Source organism: Lathyrus oleraceus, chromosome 1 (assembly GCF_024323335.1).
Source record: "Lathyrus oleraceus cultivar Zhongwan6 chromosome 1, CAAS_Psat_ZW6_1.0, whole genome shotgun sequence".
NCBI lineage: Eukaryota > Viridiplantae > Streptophyta > Magnoliopsida > Fabales > Fabaceae > Lathyrus > Lathyrus oleraceus.
Window position 1 is genome coordinate 262,346,903 of NC_066579.1, and position 22,426 is coordinate 262,369,328.

Genomic DNA, 22,426 nt, shown 5'->3' on the forward strand with positions numbered 1-22,426 from the left:
GGCAATACATTCAAGGATGATCCAGTGTCCACCAACACGTTGGGCATGGCATCAGATTTGCAATTCAGGGAGATGTGTAAAGCCATGTTGTGGTCTCTTCCCTCCTCAGGGAGATCAGCGTCACAAAAACTCAAAGTGTTGCAAGCGGTAATGTTTGCAACAATACTGTCAAATTGCTCAATCGTGACGTCGTGATCAACATACGCCAAATCCAAAACCTTCTGCAGAGCCTCCCTATGGGGTTCTGAATTCAACAGCAGAGATAGAACGGAAATCTTGGATGGCGTTTGTAGAAGCTGGTCTACAACATGGTACTCACTCTTCTTGATGAGCTTCAGCATCTCATCAGATTCTTCGTTCATGATGCCACTCGGGCCAACTGAAGAAGTAGGAGTCTTTTGTACAGAGGAGGAGGGTTGTCTGGCAACATCAAGTGTCGGATTCTGAATATTAACAGCAGTCCCAACTGGACGCTCAGCAGTATCAGAAGCAACAGGAGCCTTGGGAGGTGCAGAGAACACACGACCACTACGGGTCAACCCGCTCACATCAGCGATATTGGTTACAGACGTTGAAGGCAAAGGCACTTCTACCCCATCCTGCACAGCAACAGGGTTATATCTGAATGGCACTGCTTTGTCTGAAGTATAAGGCACAGGGCCTGCAGGCTTGATGACCAAAGACGGAGAAACCTTCGGCTTGCTGCTATCATAGCGAATAACAACAGGCTCGGGTAGCTTGAACACTGGTGAAATAACGTTCACCTCCGGTTCGTCTTCGTCAACATTGCGATTCTGGAGGATCTCAATGGTACCTTCATCCAGCAATTCTTGAAGCTCTCTTCATACCTGATTGCACCCCAAACGGTTAACTGAACAAATACGACACTTGTCGTGGTCATGCTTCATGTGGCTGTATTGACACAGCAACCGATGTAATTCGATCAGCGACTGTCTAATATGGCTTACATATTTGACCTTGTACTTCCCAGGGCACCCCTGGACCATATTGACAGATTTCCCATGCGCGGGCAATGGGTTCTTGGTAACATTTGGGCCTGAATCTTCAAAGCTCAGAATCCCACATCTCATAAGGTCTTGAACCTTAGTCTTGAGTGGATAGCAATTCTCAATGTTGTGACCCGGAGCACCGGAATGATAAACGCAGTGCTGGTCTGGTTTATACCACCATTGGGGATTTGCAGGCACGGCAGGAGGATCCCTAGGAGAAACCAACTTCCTTTCCAACAAGGAAGGATAAAGCTCTGCATATGACATAGGAATTGGATCGAAGCTGATCTTCTTCCTATCATAATTCAAATTAGCTTGGTTGGTTGTACTTCCACGAGGCTGATAAGCCTGTTGCTGTGGACGCTGTTGTTGCTGATACTGAGGTTGTTGTTGCTGATACTGAGGTTGTTGTTGCTGATGCTGATGTTGAGTTTGCTTGTATTGAGCATTGTCTCTGAATACAGGTGCTATATGAGCCACCTGGTGCTGATTGTTGTTGCGCCGTGCAGGCTTCCTCTGAAAAGAGGGTCTTTTGGGCTTGGCATGGGATTGCACAGCATGTGCTTCCCCATCCTTCTTCTTAAACGCCCCATACCGTTTAGAAGAAGAGCTCTCATCCTTGGCTAATCGTCCTTCACGGACACCTTCCTCAAGTCGCATCCCCATGTTCACCATCTCGGTGAAATCAGAGGGAGCACTTGCTACCATCCGCTCGTAATAAAATGAGCTAAGAGTCTTTAAGAAGATCTTAGTCATCTCTTTCTCCTCTAGCGGTGGAGTAATCTGAGCAGCCAGCTCTCGCCACCTCTGGGCGTACTCCTTGAATGTTTCTTTGTCCTTCTGGGACATGGCCCTGAGCTGATCACGGTCAGGCGCCATATCAACATTATACTTATATTGCTTGACGAAGGCTTCGCCAAGATCGTTGAAGGATCGGATATTAGCGCTGTCCAAACTCATGTACCATCTGAGCGCAGCACCGGACAGGCTGTCCTGAAAATAATGGATCAACAGCTGATCATTATCCGTTTGGGTTGACATCTTCCTGGCGTACATGACCAGGTGAGCTAGTGGACAGGTGTTCCCCTTATATTTTTCAAAGTCAGGTACTTTGAATTTAATCGGTATCTTGACACCGGGAACAAGGCACAACTCGGCAGTAGACTTGCCGAACAAATCTTTACCTCTGAGGGTCTTCAATTCCTTCCTCAGCTCAAGGAATTGGTCATTCATCGCTTCCATCTTCTCATTAACATCCGGGCCCTCAGACGGCTCGGAATGATAGATGGTGTCGTCTACCCTCGGCATGGTATGCACGACAGGAGGAGCAGCAACAGGGACCGGGCTAGATGCCGGTATGTGAGCAAAAGTTGGAGCAGGAATATCCGGCATGAAACCCGGAGGCATACCCCAAGGGAACCCGGCTGGCATGGCGTGAGACCCAAAATGAGCACTGGCGGCTGGCACGGCAGGAGCTACAATCTCAGAGATGACAGTCCTCTGAACAGGAGTAGCAGGCGGTTGAGCAGGTTGATTCTGAGCAGCAAGAAGTTGCTCCATCAAAGCGCCAAGTCTGGCGACCTCTTCTTTCAATTCTCTGTTCTCTTGCTCTAGCTGATCCATAACTCTGGCAGAGTTTGCTCTTGTATAGTACTGGTGAGTCAGCTTGTCTTCAAAATAAATGAAGAACACAGAGTCAGAACGAGAGGACCAGAAACAAGGTACCTGCTTATGCAAAATGATGCATGAAGTGCTTGTGCATATGCTTTGTTTTATTTTCAAGGAACCCTTAGGGTATTATTTGCAATTTTTGAACTTTTAAGCATTTTAATTTCATATGGAAAATATCTCATTCAATATAATCGAGACAAAGGAGTACAACGTTTTTGATTCAATTACAAAGAGAAAAGGAAAACAACATCCTATGGATCCCTAATAGCTCGGGATGCTGGAAGACGAGAAACACACAGCTTCTTGATCTCTCTCTCATAGGCAGCTTCCATATCTGCTTTTTCCTTAGCAAGCCAATCATACTTCCTCTTCCAGAATTTGGAAGACTGAGGAAGCAAAGAAGTCCACGTGTCATTGGGATCGTCGATCACCCGGTGCTCGAGAAATTCAATTAGAGCGTCCTTCTCCTTAAGCTGATGAAGCAATTCTTCTCTTTCACGGATCCAAGCACGTGAAAGGTCTTCTTCTCTCAACTCCTCTACACGTTGGGTAGGGAGGGTTGAAGGCCCAGCCACATCCAACGGTGTAGGTCTCGGATGATCATATGGCATTAAGTACATGGCAGCTCTCTGTCTGACCCAAGAGGTATGGGGCTCCAAAGCAATGCAATTCTTCGGACCCAATTCATTCCTACACTTCTTGCAGATCTTGCGCCAAGCGCGGACAAATCTGGCTTTCAGGCCTTGGGGATCTTTACCCTCCTGAAAGAACACACCTTCTAACAGAATGTTATGAGGTTTATCCTTTAGGGGGAACCCAAGCTGACGACGTGCTAGAATGGGGTTGTAGCTGATCCCACCACATGTACCAAGAAGAGGCACATTAGGGAATTCACCACAATAGTCAATGATCTGGACGGTATCATACACGCGATCATACCAAGAGATATCATCATTAGTGAGAGACATGAGTCTCTGAGACCACCGTAGACATCCCTTGTTCTCCTTGAAGGCAAGAGTCTGCGGCAAGTGCGAAATAAACCACTTGTACAGCAGAGGCAGACAACAGACAATAACTCCTCCACCCTTTGCATTCCTCATATGCAAAGAGACATAGGCATCACCCAACAAAGTCGGAACGGGATTAAGAACCGAGAAGATCCTAATGGCGTTCATGTCCACGAATTTGTCGAAGTTGGGGAATAAGACCAACCCATAGATGAGCAGTACAAATAAAGCCTCAAAGGCATCCTCACTCATGGCCTTCCCATAGATGGTAGCTTGAGCGACGAGGAACTCGGAAGGAAAACCCTGAATTCCACCTTTGGTAGTTAGGTTAGCTTTAATCAAAGCTTCATCTATGTGCAACAAGTCTGCAATCTCTCGAGCAGTCGGAATACTCTCCAAGCCACTGAACGGCATCTGATCCAGAATCGGGATCCCAATAAGGTGAGAATACTCTTCCAAGGTAGGCAATAGCTGGAAATCCGGGAAGGAGAAGCAGTGATACAGAGGATCGTAAAACTGAGCCAGAGTACTCATCAATCCCTCATCAACCTGAGTAGTCAACAGAGGCAGAAGCTTCCCATAGCGAGCTTTGAAACCCAAGGGATCTAATACATAAGATGTCAGATTCCTTAACTCTTTCACATCGGGTTGTCTAAAGCTGTACTTCTTTGTATGCCTTTTTGGTCTTTCCATGTCTGAAAAGTTTGCAAATAAACCCTTTAAGTTCCTTGAAAATTTTCTCTTTTTTTTTTTGATGACATGAGGTGCAGATGAATGCATGAATGCATGAATGCAACAATCACACTCAAGGATCAAGCAAAGCACACCACACAAAGGTCGTGGGAAAGCTCATTGTATCCCTAATATCAATCATCCATTTTGGTGGATTTAGGTTTTCACCTTATCGACACCCAAGTTCCATTGATATTAACGGTACATGAACCGGCTCGAACATCCTTAATATCAATCATCCATTTTGGCGGATTATTGTTTACACCTTATCAACGCCCAAGTTCCATTGATATTAACGATGTTTGAACGACTCAACCACGAATCACGGGTTTGCTGAGAGTCACGAGCATGGAGTCTTGGTTAAGAACCACCCAAAGGGAGTGTACTAGGGTTTAAACCTGCCAGACATGTTCTACCAGAGGTTACCATAATCATCGTCCCATCTCTCGGATATTATCGGAGAAACGAATACTCGTATTCCAAAAATATTCTCGAGAGAGACTCTTATGAGTGTAGTATCGCGCAACAATCGCATCAGATCTTACATCTGAACGACCTCCGCACTACGTCCTAAAATAGGCCAGGATGGGTTTGGTAAACTAAGGTCCTTGGCTTCTAAGGCACTTGATTGAAAGAATAATGCCTAACCACAAATAACTTGTGTGACATTATTAATCCAACATGACCTCCACCAAGTGAATGGACTCGCAAGTCAACTGGCTAAGGAATACTCTACACCAGTCAACAAGACTACGCCATTCTCCTATCCTAGAGTGCACTCGAGTTCGGGTATAGAACTCATCTCACAGAGATCACCAAAGCAAACAGCAATTGTATATCAAGCAATTCAAACATTACAATCAATACAGTTATCCCAAATTATACAAAAATATGTCAAATAACACATAAACAAATATCATACAACAAGGGTGAAAAGTAGGCAATACCACAAGGGAAGGTCTAATGCAATCCCCAATAGAGTCGCCACTTTTCTGTAGCAGTGTATTCGTCGCTATATGATTTATTGATTAAACCATAAGCAAAGTATACAATGAATCGAGTCGCCACCGCACTTTTATTTATCCTAAGGACTGGTTAAAAAGCGAACAAAAACCTAAGAAGTTTTACACATAGAAAACCAATAAAAAGATCAGAGAGTATGGGTAAGGGGTAAATTACGCAATGGGAAGGTGTTAGGCACCCATCACGTCCTAGGTACTCCTAGGGAGCCCTTTTCACACTTGTTGTATAAAAATGTTTATTTGTTTATGACATATTGTGCAAACATGAATGGGAAGATGAGAAAAGAATGTACAAGTTAGTTATTTTTGTGTTTGAACGGATGAACCCGTTGCCTACGTACCTTCCATCAAAGGTAAGGATCAAAACGCCGTAGTTCGGCTAAAAGATTTCCAAAAATTAGTGAGTTCATTTTTAAAACACAAGCATTAAGGCTTTTCATTACCAATGGGAGAAAACTCAACCCGAATCAACAATCCACCATGCGAGGACGGCTTCAACATACTAGTGAGGGGTTAACCCTATAATAAGTATGGAAGACTTACAATCAACTCACTAAGGATAAGGTAAGATTTACATCAACCACTATGGTAATTAAAACCTAAGGCTAATGCATGAAAACATATTAACAATGGACAAAGCCAAAACAATTGAATGTGTGAGGTTAATTGATTATGATTATTCACAAAATATGGTCAAGGTATGATTAAGATTGATTCAAAGAAGTGTTATGAAAAAGTGAAGTTTGAAAAGTCAAGGACTTAAGGTCCAGGTTTCTAATTTTGAAAAGACATGAAGATGTTTGCACAACAAGTCAAAGTTTTGAAAGCAAAGTGTGAAAAGGTTTAGGACAAAGAGGGTATGGATAGTGGAATGTAAAACTTCTTAGAAAGGTTCACCTCTTGAAATCATATAGAAGATGATTCAAGTGTGCCCTTAGGATAAAGCAAATAAAAGGCAAGGTGATACCGGATGCCATCAATGGTCCTATACCAATCTCACAAACAAAAGCGGATATCGGATACCAATAAATGGATTTACACCAATCTCCTAAGGTAAAACAAAGCTTGGATGTCAGATGCCAATCTATCTGGACTTATACCAACCTCCAAAGGATGATCATAGGAATACAAATGCCAACACCATGGACTTATAATTGCATCCTCACATACAACAAACAAACAAGCATTTAAGCAATGAACATGAGTGACCAAGTGAAATGGTCTTACACTCTATCTATTCCAAATCCTAGGAACAAAGGCCGATGAATGGACTTACTGTTGTCCTCAATGGGTAAACCCAACATGGATCACAAAGATGAAATGATGATCATGCAATAATGAACAATCAATGATGATAAGTCCACAAGGGTAAGCAAGCAAACATGTACAAATGCAACAAGCAATCAATCAAACAAAGTCATTTAGCACTCACTATTACCAAACAATTAGGCTCAATCAAAGGGTTAGACTTAAAAAGTCAACTGGAATAGGGTAAATGGTGCTCTTAACCTTGACATTGAGAGCCAAGGTGAAGCAGATGAAAGGATATGAGGGGTGTGCCTCATCACTCTTATCCCTGGTCAGGGAGAGCATTGAATATCAGAAGGTGTGGGAGTTCAGAAAGATGGAACTCTCTCCACAAGTTAGACTCGATAGATCTTGGGTTTTTACTCACTATGCATCAACACATGTGGTGTGAGCATGGTGAGAGACTCACAGAATAGTAGGAGATAGGCTACATATCTCTTTTGTCTACCAATTGCCTCATATGAGGTCTTTACCTGCTTGGGGACAAAGTTAAACAATCACAAACATTGCCTCTTAAGGAGGACTTTAGACAGTTGCCTGGCTAAATAACAAGCCAGGTCTTCTAGACTACATGGAGACAAGAGAGTCTACCTCAATGCTTAAGCAAAGCAAAGCAATAGCAAGTTCTCAAAGGAACTAAAGCGACTATGGTACCTTATGAAGATGCAGCAACTGAATTGGTTGGATCCAAAGCTTGGAAGGTGAAAACAGACGATCTATGATGAAGAGGAAGGTGTAAGGATGCTGCAGAATAGCTTAATCGTGCTTCAAGAGTCCAAGATTTGCATCTGCCATGAACATGCTCTAGCTTCAACAGTTGAGCTTTCTTCAAGAATTTCCACGCCTTTGCCTCAAACAGATCTTCAATAGCACCTATTGATGATGATTAACACAAGAGAAACCAAAAAGAATCATGAAATTCGAAGGAGCAATTGAAAAAAAAGGTTGAAGAATTTTGAGAGAATTGAGAGAATTTTGGATTTGGATCTGAGAAAATGATTGTGGATCCCGAATTTCTGTTATGATTAAGCTCTTATAGTCCTGTTAATCCAGCTACTAAACATGATTAGCACAATTGGAATGGATTAGTAAAAATGAGCTTGTTATGTAATTTGTCAAAATTGCCCTTTTGATGATGCAGCCAATGGAACAGTGAAATATCTGTTGAAGCAAGTCACAAATCATGTTTAGAAGCTATTCAAATTAGTTTGGCATGAAAATTCCATGTACTTTTGAAAATGGCCTTTTCCCACCAAAATTTAATTGGTTCACTTGAAAATGACCTTTTTGATGTGATGATTTTTGATGAAATGTAATGATGCATTATGATAGCTCATGTCAAATGGGATTTGCTCAAAAAAGAATCACCCAAATTGGCCAAATGGTTTGAAAGTTATGCCACTTTGAAATCCACAAATTCTTGAAAATGATTTGATCACAACTTGCCAACCACACATGAGAAATGAGTGTTCTTGGACTTTTTGGAAAGGCAAGAGCAATATCTTCAACTTTCATGTTGGACAAAATTTGATTTCAAGCTTTATTGAACAGGTAATCTTGAGGAGAAGGACTTTCCATTTTTGGCAGGTGAAAATTACAGGTCATTACTATTTTGGGAAAATTTTTGTCCGACCGCCAATTCCTCAATGGTGATGTTTGACATGTTATATGAGGCTTGTATGGACATGAATGAGACCTTTCCAACCATCTCACACCTTCCAATCCCTGATTAAATGCACAATTGACCACAGTTGACTTTGCTAGGGTTTTGGTTGATTGAGCCATGTTCTGATGAATTTCAAGCCTCTTCCACTTGAGATTTTGATTCCAAATGATGTCACAACTCAAATGAATCTCTTATGAATGATCATGGTGCCCAAATTCTTCAAGAATGGCCACCATCCATTGCTCAATGAATGATTTGACTGTTTTGACCTACTTTGCTTCATCTGCAAGTAACAAGGTTAGATGACAATATTTTTGTACTTTTGGGTTAGTAAACAAATGAAAAGCAATGATATACAAATGCTAAACATGCTTGGTGATCAAGAACCACACTCACAAAATAGCCCACCCACTAGGAGGCAAGCAAAGGTGCACAATGATCCTTGAGGCAATGATATGATATGATATGATGCCATGAGGGATCTTAGGGCAAAAATTGGGGTCTTACAGGTAGTTGTAAGTCCTATGTTCCCTCCTCTTGGCGGAATTTGTGGTGATATACCCAGCAAGAGTCGTTGGTTTTCTACCCAGTAATCGGTAGTTGTAAATCCTAATTTTGCTTGCTCCTCAGCAGTTGGTGGTTTGTTATAAATCCTATGTTGTTTCCCGTGCGGAATTGTGATTCTTTCATCCCCTACGCGGACGTTTTGGTTTTCTACCCCGTATTCGGTAGATGTAAACCCTATCTTTTATCCTCATCAGAGTTGTTGGCTACTACCCAGTATTCGGTAGTTGTAAGTCCTATCTCTTTCTTTATCCCCTAGCAGAGGTAACCTTTGTGGTTCATTCTGGTTGATGGTGGATGTTGTGGTCTTCTACCCAGTATTCGGTAGTTGTAAATCCTATGTTGTTGTGGTTTTTATCCCCAACGGAGTCTGTGCTTTCTTGTGGATAATTGCCGGATGCTAGCAATTTTATCCTTAGCCAGAGTTTTGGTCTTCTACCCCGTATTCGGTAGTTGTAAACCCTAATTTCTCTCCTCTGCAGAGTTAACCTTGTTGTTCATCCTAATAGATGATGGTTTCTCTTTGTGGTTATCTTCATTCAATATTCGATGTTGATATTCCCTCCTTGCTCCTGGGTAATTGCCGTTTGCTAGCAATTGTGTCCCCAGCAAGTCTTCTGGATAGTTGCCAGATGCTAGCAATTTTATCCTCAGTGGGTCCTTTCATCGTTTGCCAGTGATTTGTTCCCCGAATCATTGATTTGTTTATCAATGCATCCCTGGTGAGTCCTCTTTCATCTACCCTTTTGCTTGGTAATGATTGTTGCTCCCTTTGATCGGTCATCTTTATATACCTAGTTTTGGTATCCCGATGCCTTTCTTTTCGGTCGATTTATCCTTTATTAACCCAGTAACCGGTTGTGGATAATCTTCCATGCGAATATGTTATCCATGTTCTGACGGTAATGGATAATATATCTCATGCACTCTTCAATCGAAGCCTGTTGTCTTTCCCCAGTCGAGTAAGATTCATATTCCTTTGTGGAATCGAATATTTGATATGTCTCTTGGATAATTGCCGGATGCTTGCAATTTATCCCCTGTGAGTTGTCTTTCGTTTACCTTATTGTTGTTGGTAACGATTGTCTCTCTTTTTGGTTGGTCACCTATTATATACCCAGTAACCGGTATCTCTGGTGTCTCTTCCTTTTTTCGAGTGTATTATTCACGTTCTGACGGTAATGAATGATATATCTCTTTCGCTCTTTGGTTGGAATCCTTTGTTGATTTTCCCCAGCGGAGTAAGATTCGTATTCTTTGTAGAATCAAATATCCATCCTTTGATAAGTTTGCGTTTTGCTCTTTAGGGTGATGAGTGTTTTGGCATATATACCAATTCACGTTTTCGGTAGGTCACCTATTATATACCCAGTAGCCGGTATCTCTGGTTTCCTTCCATGCGAGTATATTATCTATGTTCTGACGGTAATAAATAATATATCTCATGCGAGTATACTATCCATGTTCTGACGGTAATGGATATTATTTCTCATGCGCTCTTTGGGTTTTTTCCCCAGCTGAGTAAGATTCGTTTTCCCGTTGTGGAGTCGAATGTCCATCCTGTAAGTCGATTTGCTTTTTCAAGCCCTCCTTTTGGATGATGAGTGTTTTGGCATATATACCAATTCACGCTTTGGTCGGTCACCTATTATATACCCAGTAGCCGGTATCCCTGGTGTTCCTTCCTTTCTGCTCCCTATTATGACCTTGGTCCCCTGTGGAGTCAGATTTTCCTGAGTTGATGTACCTTTTCAGGTCTTTCTCAGATGTTTGGTTGATTGATATCTCTCACCCTTATACCGGTCTTAGATATTCATTCTTCCTGAGCTTGTTACCCTTATACCGGTAACACCTCATTCTTTGTTGCTTCCCTAGGAGAGTCTCTTTGTTAGACATTCCCCAGTGGAGTTTCTTGTTGTGATTTTACGCTTTTGCTGTATTGGCGTTTTCCCCAATATATGCATTTTTCCCCGGCAGGGAGGTTCTATGTGAATCTTTCCCTAGTCCGAGTCCGGATTTTCATCCGAAGTATCCTTCGTGGATAGTTTGAGTCAGCTTAAGTCTTTCCATTGGATTTGTCCCTTTGGAATTCTTCTTTTCCCAGTTTGAGTCCTTTACTCCCCAGTGAGGTCTCCAGTCCAGTCGTGTCCTGTTCACGCTGTGTCTAATTCTTGTTTCCCCTAATTCAGAGTCGTGTCTTGCTCACGCATTCTTTTCTTTCTTCTTATCCCCATGAGAGTCCTGTTAGAGTCTCTGTTCCTGGTGAGTGTATTACTCCGATGGATCGTCTTTCCTTTGTGGGCCTATTCCCCATAGAGTTTGTCTTTTGCATGCATACATCTGCATCATGAGGTCTCTTAGGGACCAAAATTTGTCTCATTACTGTTATTTAAGCCCATTCTACCGCGTCGAGATGAAGATTTCTAAACTTCACTTCTCTGGCTAGAATGACCTTAAATAGGGGCATCTGTAAGACCCCAATTTTGTCCCTAAGATCCCTCATGGCATCATATCATATCATCACATTGCCTCAAGGATCATTGTGCACCTTGCTTGCTTCCCTATGGGTGGGTTATCTTGTTGAGAGTGGTTCTTGATCACCAAGCATGTTTTGCATTTGTATATCATGGCTTTTCCTTTTATCACTAACCAAAAGTACAAAAATATGTCATCTAACCTTTGTCTTGCAGATGAAGCAATCACAGGTCAAAGCAATCAAAGGAAGTCATTGAGCAATAGGTGGTGGCCATTCTTGAGAATTTGGACCCCACAATCATTCACAAGAGCTCATATGAGCTATGATATCATTTTGAAGCAAAATCCCAAGTGGTAGAGGCTTGAATTTCATCAGAACATTGTCAAGTCATTTGAAGGCCTAGAAAGACAACTGCCAAGTCAACTGTGAATTTGGAGGTGGGAAGTGATTAGAAATACTTCATTCATGTTCAAACAAGTCTCATTTGACATTTCAAACACTCAAATTGAAGGATTTGAGGTCCAGTCAAAAATTTCCAAAAATAGAAAGTGACCTATAATTTGAATTTGCCAAAAATGGAAAGGTTTTAACCCAACTTCAACTTCATATTACATCATCAATAAAGCTTCAAATGAACTTTTGTTGAACATGAAAGTTGTAGATCTTTCTCTCCCATTTCCAAAAAGTCCAAGATCATCAATTTCTCATGTGTGGTTAAAGAGATATGATCAAAACATGGCAAACTATGCATGGAACTTCAAATGGACATAACTTCTCAACCAAAGCTCCAAATTGGATGGCTCCTTTTGCATTCTTCTCCTTTTGACCTCTAATTTTCAAATCATGAATTGCATTGCACAAATTATCATCATATGAGCATTTGATAATTCATTGGCTTTTTGGAGGGAAAACATGAAATTCAAAATTGGTGCATGGCTTGATCTTTTTCCCATCACCATTGGCTCCAAAATGGAATTTTAAGTGAAAATAAATCAGATTTTGTGCACTGTTCATGCATGCACTTTATGCATAAGGTGAAAAAGGCAATTTGAACTTACACCTCATTTTTGCTAAACTCACTTACCAATTGGCTTAAACATTATTAAAGAGTGATTAGCATGGCATATATAAACAAAAACCCTAACTGTTTTTCAGAGGAGCTTTCATAATTTCAGATCAAGATCTCAAATTCATCAATTTTTCTCTCAAAATTTTCTTGCAAATTCTTCACATCCAAGCCATTTCTCTTGCTTGATTCTTGTTCTTGAGGTGTTCTTGAGCAAGATTGCACGTGGAATTGAAGTAAACAGAGTCATATTGAAGCATTCTTGAAGATGGAAGCAACAATGGTGATTCAAAGTTTTGGTGGATTCGTGCACAATTAAGCTCCATTTTCTCTTCCAATCACTTATACAAGCATCCTAGAGGAACATTGAAGCTATCACAAGCCTTGAATCCATCCAATTCCAGATCTGCTCTTCAAGAGGTTACAAATCAACTCTCTTATTTTTTATTTTTCTTGCCATGATATTATAGATCTAAGTATACTGAGCATTTTGAGCTTCGAATCATGAAATTCCATGCTGTTTTGAGTGAGATACGATTGATTAAAGTTTTTGATGATGAATCTTATTTGCTTCGATCCGTGCATGTTTGATTGTTTCTCGATGAAATGTTTGTGGATTATTGATGTATGTTGAAGGCACTACACGATGCTATGCTTGATTTTCACTTCTGGAGCATTTGAATTTTTCTGGAAAATTTTGGATGAAGATCTTCATGATCTTCATCATGTTCATACCGTTTCCAGATTTCCTGCGAATTTTGCCATGAAACGCATATGTTTTCCTGCGAATTTTGCCATGAGTTCATGTGATTACCTGCGGATTTTTTTTAAAGCCATGCAGCGCGCGCTTAGGATTTGTATGGTCAAACGCTGTCGTTTTGTCCAAGGCGCGCATATTTGAATTGTTACCTAATTCGATTCCCAGCCGTGCTATATATTCATATGCTTCATTCATTTTTCTCATATATTCCATGCCATGGCTTCATATGTGTTTTTATTTTTTCCTCATCTTGCAAAAATCATATCTAATTGAAAATCCATCCAAATTCATCCCAATTATTTGCATTGTGATCCTTATCTTGTCTATTATTTTTTGATCATTTTTTCCAAAATTGTGCTTGGCTGGATTTCATTTTGTGCTAGGGTATTTGATCATGTGTCCTATTGATACCTTACCATGCTTATTCATTTGTGAAACACTGGTCTTTGATCCAATGATTCTGAAAATTTGCATGATGAAATTAGACTCATTGCTTGACATTTTGGTGTTGATTTGGTATTTTTATCAATAGTCATTTCTGTTTTATGATCATGTTAAGTTGATGTGACAATTTGTGTCACACCTTTTGATGTTCAACTTGAATGATGTGTTTGCCTTGCCAAATGATCTCCAATTCTCCTGATTTTTTGTGTGATGCATGTTATGAATGTTGTGAATGAGCATGAATTTTCTCGGATTTATTTGAATCATTTCTGATTTAATTGATATTTTTCATTCTGGTTGATCACATTTGAGCTTTAAAATTGCTTTGAACTTCATTTGATCATGAAATACTTTTGGTACATGATATTGATGTGAGACCTTTTGGAATGTTTCAAGATGTGTTTGAAGTTAATTCATGTTAAATTTCAGCTTCTGTTTTGAATTTTTTCTCCATCTTTGACCCTAGGCTTTGACCTAGTGGTTTGCCTCTCACATTTGAAGCTTTGATTTCAGGTTGAACATCCAAGTTCCATAGTTGTTGATGCTTCATCACTTGAGCATTGATGTTTGCCTTTGATTACTAATCTTTGTGTGTTTTGTAGGTTGATGTTAACTCATTTGAGTTTGACTTTTGGCTTACACATTTTGTACATTGGGATTGTTGGTTGCTTATTGACTGTTGTTTGATTGTCTGATCTTTGTACTGATTTGTTTGATGTTTCCACAAGTACATAAGTTGCTTTAAGTTCACTTTGAACTTGCTTTTGCTTGGTTGCTTAACCACTTAGGTATAACCTCTCTTCTTCATGTAGTCTGGAAGACCTACTATTATGGGTAGGCACCTGTATGAAGTCCTCCTTAAGAGGCAATGCTTGTGTTTGTTTATCTTTTGTGCCAAGCAGGAAAAGTCCTCTTATGAGGCAATTGGCAGATAAAAGAGATGTGTAATCCATCTCCTGCTACTCAGTGTGTCATCCACTTTGCTCCCACAATGTGTTGATGCATTGTGAATACTAACCCAATATCTTATAGAGTCTATCTGTGGAGAAGAGTTCCAACTTTCTGAACTCCCATACTTTCTATTGTTTAAAGCTCTCCCTGACCAGGGATAAGAGCTATGAGGCACACCCCTCATCTCTATTTCATCTCCTTCACCCTAACTCTCAATGTTAGGGTTAAGAGCACAAAATACCCCATTCCAGTTGGTTGTAAAGCCTAACCTTGCTTGAGCCTAATTGATTGTATATAGTGTGTGCTAACTGACTTGATTGTCTGCTTACTTGATTCATTTGTGCATATTTGCTTGAGTGTGCCTTTGTGCATTTATCATCATCATTTGTATATCATTTCATAAGCTTGGCTTTGTAGCATTTTGCTTTGTCCATGGAGGAGACAAGCATAAGTCCATTACTTGGCAGTTGTTCCTATGATATGGTGGGAGACTAGTATAAGTCCATTGATTGGCATCTGGTATCCATGTTTGTTTGTGTTTTGGGAGATTGGTATAAGTCCATTGATTGGCATCCGGTATCCATTTTGTTTTGTGAGATTAGTGTAAGTCCATTGATTGGCATCTGGTATCATTGTTTTGTTTTAGGAGATTGGTATAAGTCCATTGATTGGCATCCGATATCCATTTTGTTTTGTGAGATTAGTGTAAGTCCATTGATTGGCATCTGGTATCATTGTTTTGTTTTAGGAGATTGGTGTAAATCCATTGATTGGTATCCGGTATCCATGTTTGTTTGTGAGATTGGTGTAAGTCCATTGATTGGCATCCGGTATCCCTTTGCTTTGCTCATTTGCTTATTTGCATTGTTGCCTATTCCAAAGGAACCACTTGGATCATCTACATATGATCTCAAGAGGTGAATATCTAAGAAGTTTTACTTCCTTACCCTCCCATTTTTGTTTCTTTAAACCTCCATTTGCATGTTAATCCAAACTGGAAAATTATTGTGCAAACATTCTCATCTCTTTTCAAATTAGAAACCTAGGCTTTAGGCCTTTGATTTTTCAAACTTCATTTTCATAATACTTCTTTTGAATTGAATTCTAATCATACTTTGACCACTCTTTTGTGAATAAATCCTAATTGATTAATTTCACTCATTCAATTGTTTTGTGGCTTTGTCCATTCTTGATAAGTTTTCATACATTAGCCATAGGTTTGATTTATCCTAGTTGGTTGATGTTAATCTCACCTTTTGTCCTTAGTGATTGAATTGTAAGACTTCCTTGCTTATTATAGGGTTAACCCCTCACTAGCAAGTTGAAGCTTTTCTCACATGGTGGACTTGTTGTTTGTATAAGGTTGAGTTTTCTCCCGTGGATAACGAAAGACCTTAGGGCTTTTGTTTTAAAATGAATCCACTCATATTTTGGAAATCTTTTAGCCGAACTACGGCGTTTTGATCCTTACCTTCCATGGAAAGGTACGTAGGCAACGGGTTCATCCGTTCAAACACAAAAATAATAACTTGTATATTCTTTCTCTCATCCCTTCAATCATGTTTGCACAATAAATATTTCATAAACAAATAACATTTCATACAACAAGTTGTGAAAAGGGCTCCCTAGGAGTACCTAGGACGTTTTGGGTGCCTAACACCTTCCCATTGTGTAATTAACCCCTTACCCAGATCTCTGATCTTTTCATTAGTTTTCTATGTGTAAAACTTCTTAGGCTTTTGTTCGCTTTTTAGCCATTCCTTTGGATAAATAAAAGTGCGGTGGCGACTCGATTCTTTGTATGCTTTGCTTTTGATTTAGTCAATAAATCATAAAGTGACGAATACACCGCTACACATGTGTGTGTTAATTCTGAGCAAATGCAACTGTATTTATAGGTGAATCAAGTGATATTTGCAAACTCACTTCAACCTTCCAAATTTGGCAAATGATGATAGCATCGTGCATGGGCGCGCATAGGCCCATGAAATGATAGCTGAAAGTCCAAATTTGAAGTTCAGATGTGTTGAAGCAAGCTTGGAATGCAAGGCAATTGAACATTGATGCTTGAAGTTGGATCCATGTCAAATGATATCAGCCTGTTTAAGCCATGCGCAACCTATGCATTTCTCGTCCAAAATGAATGGCTTTTATCTCTTTGGAAAGGTGAGATCAAGAGGAACAAGTTTGATGTTGAACACTTTTTCATTTGGAGCTTGGAACTTGGAAAAATTTGAAGTGCAAGTTTGGAAAAATTTGACATATCAAAAATTTTCTAAGTGTCAAGCCATATGTATCAATATTCCACCTTGCTTAACTTTTTATAGGTGCTTCAAATGAGAAACATGTATTCATCAAAGTTTTAGCTCTCTTAAAGACCTTCAAAATGGTCACCAATTTCATGTCATTTGGATTTTAAATGATAGAGTTATGAATTTTTGAAGTTAGGAAAAATCACTTGATCAATGGTATAGGTCAAAAGTGACCTATAATGTAGCCTCATATCACATGCTCAAAAAGTTGAATTAGCTCCCACTCAAAACATCAATGTTAAATTAGACACATTGAGTTTAATTGTGAAACTTGGAAATATTTCATCTCATAAAAATTGAGCAAGTTATGGGCTTGGGAAGTTGACTTTCAAATTAGGGTTTAGACAAAATTACCTATAATGTTTCAACATAGAAAATGATTTTTAAAGCCAAAATAGCTCTAGGTCTCAACATGAAAGTTGTTTGGAATGTCATTTAGAGTATGTTTGATCTTGGAATAATTTTCATATGGTGAAAATTGTAGGAAATAAGGTCTAGGGAGACCCAGATTTGATCAGATGAATTCATCTGGTCAACCAACTTGCTAACTTCAACATCTCTTGACTTTCTTGGCTCATGGTAGATCATATAGGCATAAGATGATGAAATTTGAAGTGCCCCTTAAGAAATTTGATCAATTGTTGAGATAGTTTGTTGGAGAAGTTACTCAAGATACCCAGTCAAACTAGGGTTTCCAAGGCAAATCACCTTCAAACTCTTGAAGCAAACTTGATCAATATATCATGTAGAGATCATTGGGACTCATATATGATTTTCCTAACCATTCTTGAATCAATTCTTGGTTGTACTCTTTGTTCACGAGGGTCTCAAACCCTAGATGTGATCTTGATGAATCAATGAGATCATGCCTTTCCTACAAAAGAGTTAGGCAAATACAAAGACATATTTTTGGTATTTTAGTTAGTAAAATGACAAAATACAAGTATGATATAATCACAAACTTCTTGGTGATCTCTCCCAAAACAAACCCAATGAAGAGGGATAAGGAGGATGCCAAGGTATGATCCCAATGCTCATTCTTATGATGAAATTGCATGAAGGATCTTAGGGTCAAAATTGGGGTCTTACAGTTGCCCCTATTTAAGGACTTTCTAACTAAGGAGGTGAAGGTTAAAATCTTCGGCTCGACTCAGTAGAATGGGCTTAAATAACAACACAAACACAAATTTTGGTCCCTAAGAGACCTCATGATGCAAATGATATGAATGCAAAAGCAAATGCTCTCTGGGGAAATGTTGCCACAAAGAAAAAGAAATCAGAGAGACCGAAAGTCCGCAAGAGCATAATGCATTCCATAAGGAAAACTCACTGGGGAGACAGATACTCTGGGGGGAATAAAACGAGTTATGCGTAGGCCAGGCTACGACTTAAAACTATTGGGGGACTAGAGGGATTCCATACAACAATGGAAAGACTCAGTCGGGGAAACAAAAACAACGTCTGCAGGGGATACAAATAAGTCAGGGTAAAATTGAAATACTCGACTCGTGCAGGGGAACAACGATTTCACTACGGAAATGCGCACTCAACTCAATTGGGGAGAAAAACCTCAACACAGGAGGAGTAGAAATCTATTATCTACTACCTGTTATTGGGTAAGGAGATAATAAAATTCTGACAGAGAGAACATCCGTCATCTGTTAAGATGAACATATCAAGGATGACTCGCTGAGGAAAAGCCATGAGGGAATATTCATTACCGGTTACTGGGTAAGAATAGCCTTGCTAGCGAAAACTGCAGGAAACAGGATTTACAACTACCAGTTACTGGGTAGAAGACCAAGGGTGAGAGTATCTGTCATCGGTTAGGATGAACATATCAAGGATAAACTCAACAGGGAAGAAAATCTGTCACCGGTTAAGATGAACATATCAAGGATAAACTTTCCTGGAAATGCCAAGGAGGATACCTGTCATCGGTTTGGATGAACATATCAAGGATATACCAACTGAACAAAAAGTGTAGGAATTACATCTATCAAAAGCTGGATAGAAAACCATCGGAGAGAAAATCTGTCACCGGTTAGGATGAACATATCAAGGATTAACTCTACGAGGGGACAAAGTAGGATTTACAACTACCGGTTACTGGGTAGAAAACCAATCAAAGAGAAATTCCGTCACCGGTTAAGATGAACATATCAAGGATAGACTCTGAAAAGGGGACAAAGTGGGATTTACAACTACCTGTTACTGGGTAGAAAACCAACAAGGAGAAGAAAATTTGTCATCGGTTAAGGTGAACATATCAAGGATTAACTCTCTGAGGAACCAACATAGGAATTACAACTACCTTTTTACTGGGTAGAATACCAAAAAAAAAAGAATATCCATCACTGATTAAAGTGAACATATCAAGGATAGACTCTGCAAGGAATAGATCCACCGGGGATTCTGCTGAGGAGAAAAAGGGGTACTTTTGCCGGGTATTGGGCAAGAAGTGACAAACCACAAACTAAGAAGAATATTACCAGTTACTGGGTAATAGACTCTTAGAGGACCAAAATATCTATCTAGGTAAGAGCTAGAAAGAAACAATCAATCGAGACTCAACCCATTGAGGACATAACTCAAGGGGAGAAATTCTCTCTAGAAATTTACCGGAGAGGAAACTGAAATAATAATCATCCACGAGGAAACAAACTCAGTGGGGAAACAGAGAAATGTTAACGTCTTTTCTGCTTAAGGGGCTGACACTCTAAATTTGAAAGAGGACAAACACCAGATTTGGTATGGGGATAAGGTACCACCATAACAGAGGATGAGAATCTCAAATAAATCAAATATGAAGATGCAGTATATGCAAATCATGAATTTATATGAATGTATATGTATATATATGTATGGTGATTATGCTGACAAAACGGTCACGAAGGATACAGAGGTGTCACACAGAAATTGAACCACCAGTATAATCCTCGGTCAATCCACAAAATATGGAGACAACTGCTAGAGAACAAAGAGATTAACATCCAAGTGCTCAACCCTGGTTGGGGAAAGACGGAGGAGATCTGCTGAGGACGAAACATCCAATCCGTGGGGAATTTTAGGTCAACACCATAAAATGGGAGACAATCCTACTAGGAAGCAATCAACAAAATACTGCTCGAAAACCAGGAGGAAACTCTGACTAGGGAGCAAAGATAGATGGCGATTGGTGGGGACACCACAACGATCTTCTAGGGAAGATCAAACATCTTCTAATGACGATCTATCTACTGAGGAAACACGAACTCCGCTGGGGAAAAAGAAAGAAGCTCTATCGGGGATCAAATACTCCGCCGAGGAACTGAATCAACATAAAAGTCTAGGGATACCCGGAGAGTTAACTGCTTGGGGAACCACCGATGCTTCACACTTAAGGACTTGCTTTTCACTTAAATGTTGTGGATATTGCTATTATTTGCTTTGGAAAAATTCTTGCTTTTATATTTTAAAGAAAACTTGATTTTGATTTAAAATTTTAATTTCAAAATTATCACAATAAAATTTAAAACTATTGGCTGAAGTAAATAAGAGTAGAAACAATTGGATAAAAGCTCAACTTTATTTATTGGAATGGTAGTCTGTAAATGACAAGACTCCATAGATTTTACAAAGTTGAAAATGCTTATTTACATGGAAAAGGGTTACATTGAATACAAATGATCCTTAATCCTTCTACCGACTCTTGATATCCACTGTGCTCTTGACCGCTGCCGGAGATGAACTAATGTCAACCCTTGTGCTCTTACAAGTCTTCAAAACTCACTGAAGATCAGCAGAATGTAGTTACTTGCCATAATCCCTAATTTTTGCATAAGTTGCCCCAAGGTGTGGTACTCAACTTATCGGGAAATTCTTTCTGTTTTAATGTCTCTAATTTTTCCCTGGATCGCCCTTTCGGGTTTTCAATCCACCGAGACGCTCATTTTTGCCTAAGCCGCCCTTTCGGGTTTTCAACTTAGCGAGTTTTTCTTTTCTTTTTTTAGGCAAAGTATTTCTTGACTACATCTGCGTTCACATGACTAGTGAACTCTTCACCATCCATAGTTGTAAGAATCAATGCACCACCTGAAAAGGCTCTCTTAACAACCTATAGCCTTCATAATTGGGAGTTCATTTTCCTCTGGAATCTGGTTTGGACGATAAAATCTTCTTGAGCACAAGTTCACCTTCTATGAACACATGAGGTTTAACCTTCTTATCAAAAGCTTTCTTCATTCTCTGCTGATATAACTGACCATGACACATGGTAGTTAATCTCTGAAATTCTAGTATCAGATATGAGATGTCGAAGGTAATGTCACGACACTAATATCTGAAAAATATAAACAGGATAAAAGATAAAGAACTGTAATGCAAGTGACACAAGCAATTGTTAACCCAGTTCGGTGCAAACTCACCTACGTCTGGGGGCTACCAAGCCAGGAAGGAAATCCACTAAACAAAATTAGTTCAAAGACTCTCAGTAAACAACTTCAAGTTACAGTCTTTTCACCTAATCTCTACCCATGTGACTTCTATCTAAGAACTCTTACATATGAGATCCTACTCACTCCCCCTCAATCACAACAGTGATGTAAAAACAAATATTACAATGAAAGAAGACACTCTTCAAGAACACATACTCGATCTTGCTTAGATTCTTCAACCAAGTAGACACACACTCAGGCTTCAAAGCTTGTAGAAGAAATGACAAAGTAGAGAAATATTTCGACAAAAGTAATTGGAAATAGTATTGTTAGGCCACCATCTCGTCTTAGTTCTTCTCACCTTTTTTCACTGTCTTTTCATGATATGAACTAACCATAGTTAAATAAATTTTTTCACAAAAGTGAAACTAAATAAATATAAAAAGAGAATTGTGGAACATTATTTTTCAAGTTCTGCTTACGTAATTGTGGACCAAGTTAATAGGTATGAAAATGCCTTTTTGACAAAGTCCTACGAAATTATAACATATCTATATGAGAACTAGCACCATAGGATATTTCTTACTTAGTTCTTTTGAGCTTTCTAGTAGAATAATATACTAGAGTTGAAGTTGAATATGTCTTCCAATACAACAGGCATAGCGGTTACCAAATACATACTAAGAACATTCATCCATATAAGAGTAACACATTGCATCAAAAGGCATTTAGCTAGTTGAAAAGCAAATTATCATTCCCTACAGACTAGTGACCAACCATCAAGTAAATAGTGAATTGGATTATAGGATCATATACCTTAAGTTGCTTCCTTATGACATAAGCATGCTCCTTCTCAGCATCATTGTTGTACCATAATTTCTTTGTGAAGAAATGAAAAGTTGCAGTGTTGCTCTTGGGGACATGCACTGCCATGTACTCAAAACTAAACTCTTCCGACTAACACAATAAAAATACACAGAATTAGAATAGAATAGTAAACCCAAGAACATGTGATCAAAAAA